Genomic DNA, 9,711 nt, shown 5'->3' with positions numbered 1-9,711 from the left:
CAGGAATAAAGTTTAGCCTCTTTCTCTCCCTGCTGCGTCTCACCTGCATTGCATCCAGCACAGCCCACGTTTCAAAGTACTTCTGTCTTTGCAATGCTTTTCCTGTTACAGCCTAGAAACATGTAGCAAGGCAGAGGTGCAGAACAGCCAGCCCTCAGTCTTACAGCAAACACATCTGGGCACAGCAAAGCTGCAAATCTCCAATTCTGCACCAGAAAAGGAGGCCCTGACTCCACACATGGGGTTATCTGCCAGACTAGTTTCCTCCTGGGCTCTGAGCAAGCTCTGCCCTTCCTCCACAACCGTCTTGATAACTGCAGAGACGAAACAGCACAGCTATGTGCAAAGGTGATTTCTTCCTTCCTTGTCCCTCTGGATTTTGCTGTCCCTCAGATGTGTGCACAAGAGTCTCATTAGTCAGCCTAATCAGCATTGACAAGTACTCTTAGCAGGTGTAGGCTCGACTTGCAGAAAGGCTGAGGAAAGTGGAATTGCCCATATTAGGGCTATCAGCACAGGTGACCTGCATTAGCATTGAAGAAACACTGGCCTGCCACCCTGCCTATTCTGTATGAGTCAGCTGCCTCCTGCCAGGTGTAAGGGCAGCAGTGGCTCTGGGCAAGGATTTGGGAGACGGCGGCAGGTCTGATCCCCACAGTTGCTCTGGGGCAGGGGAAGGTAAGAAAGACATTGCAGAAGAATCAGAGCCCCAGACAAAGTAGTAACGGAGGAAGGAAAGGAGAGGGAAACAATGGGTTAAACAACAAGTGGAGATCCATGGAGGGGAGGGCTGGTGAGACCAAGGATAAGGAAGCTAATACAGGGGAAAGCAGCCAAGGAACACAGGGACCTGATATCCAGCAAAGGATGACACAGGAAAACAAGTGAGGGCTTGGCTTGCCTTTCCCCTTCTGGGCATCATTAGTCCCAAAACAGGAGCTCTGGGGAGGATTCCAGTGCTTGGATCAGAGCTGGAAGACTCCCATTTTAGGAAGAAAAAGACTAAAAGCAGAGCACTTTATCCCCTTCCCATGGTGAGGCCCAGGAAAGGGACAAGAGTGATTTCCCCACAGTTGTCTGAGCTTTTGTGGTATTGGGGTAGAAGACAAGAAAGTCTCCTGCATGCTGGGAAAGAGGAAGAGGGCCTTTGGCCAACCACCCTTGGGAAGAGGGTGCAGGGGGTACGGGAGAGGATCTGGTGCAGTGCGTGTGCTCATGCGCTAGTAGCAGTATCCATTGTGTATGTTGGCTACGTGATGAGCGGGATTGTCATGGGAAGTGCTGAGCGATGCTTACGCTAGATGGTGCCACCTGAAATGTCACATCACAGCACACGTCCCATGCAAGCAGATGCAGACTGGGAGATTGCAGCATGTCGCCAAGCACAAGAAATGATTGATTACTTCACTGCAGTATTTCAGTGCTTTGTGGTGGGTACTGTTCAGCTATTAAGACCTAATAGGGATGCAGGGGGGAATACCCACTGCAATACTCACCTACTTCCCATCTCTCTGATCCCTTCTTTCCCACATGCAATTCCTTTTCTTCATGTCCCCAGTCTGCTCTGTTCCTGTTCCCTTTGCTGCAAGAACCTGTCCCTGTATGTTCCCAGGTCTCCAGCCCTTATCTGAAGAGAAGTCCCAAGTCCTACCATCCTGGGGTTTTTGCCATCACAGGGTGTGTAGCCACCAAGTCAGCTGCTCTCTGAGACATGCAGCCTGATGTCTTCCTCTCCTGACTGCTGGCTGTCCATATAATCATCTACACAACAGTGTAGATACCAAGCTGAGAAGAGGACATTGGGCCAGCAGAGTGCTTTACCCTGGGCAAAGAACTAGTTTTGCTTAGACCTGGCTCCATCCCTCCTGTATACCCAGCAGATGCTGCAAAAAGCACCAAAACTTCCCTGGCAGGGATGTGAGATTCTCTAAGTGTTTTTATAATCTGCCAATGCTGGCAGTATATCAAGGTCTTAGTTCATGAAACTATCCTTCAGGATGCTTGACTGTAGCATCAGAGATCAGATTAATTTAGGTATGGGTTTGAGTTCTAACACAAGCAATTTTGCTTTTCCCTCATGGTTGTATGTGGAGCTAAAAGCCCAACTCAGAACTGACATTCTCCTTTCCAGCTGCCCATGCAACAAGAACGAGCCTGGCAGATGAAATAAAGCTGAGTTTACATGTAGGAGAAAGTCCTTGTTCACCTCATGGCAATCTCAGTGAAAGCTCACAGGGAGGAGCTTCTGCCATCCCAATGAGAAGGTAAGTAGCCCTCTCCCAGCTCCATTCCCCTTCTCGTATTTGCCTTAATAAACCCAAGTCTTCATATTGAGAAGGGAAGACTGCTGTCCATCACCCACCAACACCAGGCCACAGAAAAGCAAAGGTAAATATTTATCATAGATGTTCAGTTTAAGCTCCATTAATAGCAGGAAATTAAACAACTAGCAGCCCTTGCTGGTCTACTTTCTTCATTGACTTGACAATCTAAGGCCATCTTGGCAACAGCCACCAAAACAATGAAACATGCTTAGGACCATAAGGAGAGATGAAAAAAAGGGATAACATGAATGAGCATGTCCCCCATCACTCTTGATGTTATGTTCTTCTGACACAGTTTGAGCTGGACAAGGAAATCTCTTTACCTGCCTCCTTCCAGCCCTATCACCCACTCAGTCCAGTTCTCTCAGGTAACACATCTGACTTGCAGCTGCTCTAAAAGGGCTGAATGGGACATGAAGAGTTGATTTTCCTCAAGCGCTCTGCTCCTGACTACAAGATGTGATTGAGGAGGTGTGGTACAGTATGTAGGCTTCTCGCAAGGCAGAAAAGGGGTCACTTCAGGAGTGCTTTCTGAAGACCTGACTTGAAGCTGCTTATTGAAAGATAAATGTGGGTAGAGGTCAGAATGGGTTGCAGTGCCATGCATCAGTAGGCAAATGTTTGGTTCTCATATGGGTCATGAAGGGAAGTATATTCGAGCACCAGCTGACTCTCAGACCGCCATGTAGAGATGAACAATGCTCCATGAATGTGTAGATCTGCCAGAATAGGGTTTTTATTTTGTCAAAATATCAATTGAGAGCTCTGATCCAAACAGATCTCCTTCTCCAATCACGTCACCTTTGCTCTTCTCAGTAGGAACAGCCAAAGAGCAAGCACTAGTCTGAGTTCCAGCCCCAGAAGAGGTATTCCGGGGAGTGCTCTGAAGGCCTTGCCTCTTTCTCTTGCAGAATACCCCTTGGCTTCTCTTTTGTCCCTCAGTGGACCCTAACAGGACTTTCCTGACATGACTTTAAAGCAACCAAACAAAATTCCCTCTACGTGGTTCAAGCACCCAGGAGCAAAATAACAGCCAAGGTTTTACTCAGAGCAGCTTTACTTCCATCATCTCCAAAAGAGGCCTCTAAAACAGGCCTAGAAGTGCTTGTTTGTCCCTACAGATGGAGAAAAGTGAAGATTGCTGCAGGTCAGTTAAACAGATTCCCCCAAGACACTTGCCCAGGGGAAGTCCATATTGGGGTAGGGCACAGCATGAAAGCCTTGGGCCAGAGCCCAGCCATCGGCTCATCCTTCCTTTGATCTCACAGGCAGCACCTCTCCAGCCAGAGAAGGACCCCTATAAATTCATTCGTGAAGCTCATTAGACAGGAACCTAGACCAAAGCCCAGTATCCAACCCCTTGACATTTTGGATAGCTCAGAGACTGCCCAAATCCTGGCTTCCCAGGGCAGGCCTCCTCTTGATTGATATTATTTAGAGTTGGAAATGCCGTCCTGCCAACATCGCTTGGAAAACACGGCGGTGCTCGAGACGCCGGTTCAGACGGACTTCTCTGCACAGCTGCCCGTTTGGAGTGCAAGTGGTGGGAATCTGTTGATAGGTTCTTGACAGAAGTTATGGCTTATTTATGTGGTAGCTTTACTTTGTGCCTCCTACCCAACCCGGAAACCCTTCCTCTTCTAACCTTTTGGCCTGCTATTATATACAGACTAGTCTACATGATAATTTTGGTAACCATGCTTCATCTTATGACAAACACTGCATAAAGCAAACAGATTTGTATTGTCATAATTAGAGCAAACTATTGGATGGTTTATCTGTACAATCCTAACAGTTCTGCCACTGCTAATGCTTTACCTGGCCTGCAGAGGTTTAGCAAGCCGCTGTAGGGTATATTAACCCATGCAATATCAAACTAGGCACAATGACCCTGCTGCCTCCCAAGGCTGGAAGGAATTGGAAGCTGGCAGGACTTCTTTCTAAGGTCATTGCATGCCTAACAGAGATGAGAAAGCCTCACCCCATCATCCCAGCATCAACCCATTTAAACTGGAGCCCTTTTTTCATAAAAGCCTGCAGTTTTCCTCTAATGTCTCTTTGAGGTTTAGAGAAGATAAAGCACTTTCTTTGTCTTTGCAGTATTGCGTTCCAAGCCACAGATATTTGTTCTGTCTTTGTCTAACACATTACTACACACTCCAATGCCAGATTTTTTTTCTCCCAGCAAAGGTATTTGTAAACAACTCTCCATTCTTGCACTTTGCAAAAATTAAATTGCTCTGTCTCTTCCTATGAGGCACATTTCCAGGGTCAGACTTTCTGGTGGTTATTTGCTGAGCTTCTTCATATGTTTCAGCTGCCTTTTTCAGGTAGGGACATCAGAGAAAGATGGGGTTGGAGGACAGAGGGGTCTTAGTCCATTAATTGATTTAATGTAGGTTAAACCCCTTCTTTACACTAGGGCAGATGGGGCGTAATACAAATGGACTGAAGGACACAGCTGATGCTCAAGGGCCATGGGAGCATGCTGCTTCTCTACCCACCACCCAGAGCTCCAGGTCTGCCAGCAGCAATGTGTATCCTTAATATTTTTGGCATCCTTTCAGCCTCTACACTATCTGGCCAGACCTGCTTTGCAAAGCCCAGGTACTCTGCGTTTGGCAGCCATGTGTGTAGCTCTTCCAAGCCCACGAGGACTGGAGGCTGGAGCGGTGTTCTCTGCACATTGTCTCTACAGCTGCCATGTTTAATACCAGCAGCAGCAGCTGCCAGTACAGGGGATGCGGGTGTGCTATTTGCAACTTAACATTCACAATCAATAGAGCAGCTGTTTGTCCTGCAAGCTCCTGGGGGGAAAGAAAAATCAATTGCTTCTGCCAAGAGTATCATGGATGGTCATTTGTCAGCAATGATGAACAACGGAGCAGGAGAGTCCGAAGGGAAAGCCACACAGAACAGGGTAGGACACCTGCATAGAGTCATAGGCATGCAGAGCCACACAGAACAAGTATGGGTGGCAATGCAGACGGTGCGTTTGCAGTTATAACTGTGTGATGGAAAAACAGGGCAAGGAGCCCGGCAGAGACAGCTGCAGGCAGGGAAGTCCCCTCATCTGCGGCAGGCAGCAGGAGCCTGTGGGCTGTTTAATACACCAGCAAATTCCTGCTATGTGATGCAAATCTGAGATCAAATCCCAATCCAGCACGCATTAGCAGCCAGGGAGGATTTCAGTGGAGGGTTTGGGGTCTGTTCTGGGCTATTCCTGGAAGTCCTTCTCACTTGCAGCTCCAGCGGTGTGGTGCAGTTCATGACTTTGCAAGAGAAAGCACACTTGATCCCCTGCCCTGGGGTCTGAGCAAGCTAAGCACCCAGCTGAATACCGAAGGACACAAACACCCTAAGAAGCAGTGAAAATAAATGCACCATAAATCCAAAAGCGACAAGTCTGTGCAATGATGTGTTCATGCGTGTGTGCGTGTGACGTGAGAAATGCACGCTTCGTTGTGGCTGGGGAGAGGACTTGCAGACCTCTACCACAAGGGTACAAACCATGAAGAGACAGGGAGATGAGAGAGAGGCCACAGGTACAGCAGGGAGGTGTGGGGTGAAAGCAAGAGGGAAACTGAGGCACAATGTCTGCATGCAGTCTCAAGTGGAAGATGTCAGAAGCTTATCTACACCACATCCAAGGGTCACTTTAAGGACTCTGTGGAGTTTCCCCTTCCCATAAGCTGTGTTTGTGGTGGGAGAGCAGCCGGCAGCATGGGCACCACCAGACAACAGGAGCAGATCAAAAAACACAAGACAGCTTTTGTAAGGATTAGGTTTTTAATACCAGCTCAAAGGGGAAGGAGATCCCTTCATTCTCTCACTAGTCCCCTCAAGGACAAAATTTCTTTCCCACACATGGCAAGGTGCAATTTTTTTTTTTCCCCCACCATCAGCAAAAATCTTTCACAGATTAAATATGTTTTAATGGCTCTCCAGGGGGGCCTCTTTGCCCAGCTAGCAGTGCATAAAATCACAGGAAACAGCCTGCCTGAGGTCTTTCCAGGAACTGGAGAAAAGATAAAGCTGCTGGGATGCAGGCGTAAATATCCTACTGGCTCTTTTTAGACTGGGGCCTCACCCTAGGAAGTGGGTCATCCCTTTTGCCTGCAGCAGGAACAGAGGACACTCAGCACCAGGCAGGACTGGTGTTACACCTGTTCTGGGTGTTACACCAGAACAGGCCTCCCATTTGCCCTGGGCCCCTCCATCTTTCCAGGCTTTCACAGCTCTTCCCATCTGGAACATATGTGACATATAACATATTAATTATAATAAACATATACAGTTAATTTTTCCTGAGCCATTCATCAGCTGTGATCCCTCTCTCCAAAGACCGACTCTGAGAGCAGAAGTGCAGGAGCAAGGAATTGCTCAAACAGTTGCTGTTTTCCGGCTCATCCCTGCAAGCCAAAGTGAGACCGTCACTTGCGCCATCAGGACATATCCCCTCTGTGTCCTAAGAGTAGCCCTGTTGGGCTGTGCCTTGTCCCAGAGCAGTCAGCACTGAATGTGAAATAGGATTTTGACCCGGGTTTCACATTTTAAAAACCTATATATTTGTGGGGGGAAGGGCACAGGGCCATGGCAGGCACACAATGAGATGAAGGGCCCAAGCTGGGCAGGCAGGTCATGGCTAAGTGCTCGATTTTATTTTTGAACTTTACTCCCAGCCCTCCTACTCTGTCCAATTCCTCACAAGCTTTGCTCTGCTTTTACTCTTGTGTTACAATCATTCCCCCCTCTCCTCTCATCCACCCTTATTCACACCAGTGCACCCAGTGTCAGTGAACTAGAATCCAGCACATCCTGTACAGAGGTGGGATCCTAAAGCTGGGCTACTCCAGCAACCCCAAGGCTGCTCTGCACTGACAAGTTCAATGTCAGCTGTACAGAGCAACAGGCTGGGAATCCCCAGCCTTGGCCTCCTTCCCACAGTAGCATCTAGCATGCCCGCAGCCGCAGGGGGACCATCACAGGAGTTGTCCCCCAGCATTCCCCTCCCAGGCTTTCTGGAACAGCTCAGAGCAGCCCCATGCCAATTTTGCTGTTTAAGTAACTTTCCCAAGGCCACCTAGGACTCACTGCTTGGTCCAGGTGGCTGGTCTCCTGGTGTTGCAGGAATTTTTCCACTTTCCCGCATCCCTTCCCTTCCCACGGGAACAGGATGCCCGGATGATGAGAGGCTGCATGGTATTCTTTGCTCACATGAGCAGTACTAGTTACATATACTGTTTAGGGAAATCTTATAAACACATACCGCAGGTTTAAGTTTGGGGGTTTTTTTATTTCAGTTAAACACTTGCGGATAACAAAATGCCAAACTTCTTGAAAACCAGCAGTAAATCAGCAGGTCAAGGAATTATAATTTTTTTCCTTGGAAACTTATTTTTGGTTTTGTAAACTGGCACAGGGTGGGATGAGGGAGGTTTGCTGAATTTCCCCAAGAGACTTCACTGACCCACCATTAACTCTGCACTGCATTGATGCAAAGCAGGGAGCATCTGCTTGCACCATCCTTTTCTACAGCTTTTTCAGATACTCTGCAGCAGAATGATTTCAGCAAATAGCAAAGTCCGTGGCAGTGGTTTAAGAGGTCTGACACTGCCTGCCAAGCAGTGACCAAACCAGCCACTGCCCTCTGCTGAATGCAGCCCGAAATCCCCACGGAGCTCCCAAGGGTCCAGAAAACTATGGCTGAAAACCTATTTTGCTGGGCGGATGGGAAAACTCAAACTCCTCCCTATCTTAGATAATGAATCTTTCCTTCAGGTCAGCTGCCAAAGTCCTGTATTTTGTGGCTTCCATGTTGCGTCTCTGCAACACCATTGCATCTCTGAAGTACATTTAAGTATGCATTGCTGCACAAGGCTGCTATTTTGTGCTAACCATTAAGCACGCTTTGCGTTTACATCTGGCTAGTCCACCAGCTACCTTGGTTAAGGATTTGGGCAAATGTATAAGAAAGAGAGAACAGTTTCTGATGAGAATTATCACAGGAGTACATCTAAATAGGCAGAGACATGGGGAATGTATTACATTTGAAGGGGATCACCCACAGAAACTGATTTCTAAGGGACCTTGTGGAGTCTCCATCACAAGGAAACAAGCCTGGGTGCCCTCCTCAAAGGCACAGCAACGTGCAGGCATGGGCATGAGGTGAAGTCTCTAGCCCGTTTGGGTGAAGGCCAGATCTCCTTCAACTTCTGAACACTAATTGCTCTCTTGACCAAGGCAGTTTGGGCTCAGTTTCCCTCATAGGGAGAGCCCAAGGAGCCCTGAGGGTTACCTCATGCACATCTTGGTGTGCTGGACCCCACAGAAATCCCTGGTGTGGTCTCCTGGCCCTGAGCTCCAGCCCACTGCTAGCAACGGACAGCGTAGCTTGTGCATGGCCCAGGACAGTGAGGATTTCTTGTCCCCCTCAGAGCCTGTTGCACACCTATCCCCAAATCTCTGAGGGTCAGGCACCAGCCCAGGGTAGCCCCTGCTTCAGGCCCACAAGATGGCTGGTGATGGTCCCCAGTGCTGCTTTTAGCTGAAGACGAGCAAAAAACTGTCTCAGAGCTCACGACATAGCATCTTTAGGGCAGCACCTCGGCAGGGAATTGATGTTTGCCCTTGTCCGGGAGGAGGGTGGTGGCAGAGAGAGCTGCATGTCCTCCCCTGGGGCTCCTCAGCACCCCCTCAGAGCCCCAAACACAGGCTGGACCGTTCTCCCTCCTCATTCTCCTCAGCCCTCGCCCTCGCTGTGAGCTCAGGTCTGATTTCTGCCTCCACCGCCGGGCCTCACTGGGCCGAAGGGGTAACGTGGACGGCCGCCCTGTACCCGGCGGCCGCGAGAGAAGCTGAGAGGAGAAGGGAGAAGGGAGAGGGAAGAGGGGAGAGGAGAAGGGAGAGAGGAGAAGGGAGAAGGGAGAGGCGCCGCCGCCCGCCATGGCCGCCCCGCGCAGCGCGGGCCGCCGCCAGATGGCGCTCCGGGAAAAGCCGAGGGCCCCGTCGGGTCGGGGAGGTGGGGACGGGGGCGGCGCGGGCTCAGCGTCCCCTCGGTGACAGGACCCCCGGCCCCTCGGCGGCGGGGCTCAGACCTCGTCCCCTCAGAGGCAGGACCCCCGCTCTGTCCCTCGGCGGCGGGGCTCAGACCTCGTCCCCTCAGAGGCAGGACCCCCTCTCTGTCCCTCGGCGGCGGGGCTCAGACCTCGTCCCCTCAGAGGCAGGACCCCCGCTCTGTCCCTCGGCGGCGGGGCTCAGACCTCGTCCCCTCAGAGGCAGGACCCCCGCTCTGTGCCTCGGTGGCGGGGCTCAGACCTCGTCCCCTCAGAGGCAGGACCCCCGCTCCGTACCCTCCATGACAGGGGCCAGGGTGTTGCAGCTTTTC

This window comes from Haliaeetus albicilla, chromosome 3 (genome assembly GCF_947461875.1).
Source record: "Haliaeetus albicilla chromosome 3, bHalAlb1.1, whole genome shotgun sequence".
Classification (NCBI taxonomy): Eukaryota; Metazoa; Chordata; class Aves; order Accipitriformes; family Accipitridae; genus Haliaeetus; species Haliaeetus albicilla.
This window is presented reverse-complemented; position numbering follows the sequence as displayed.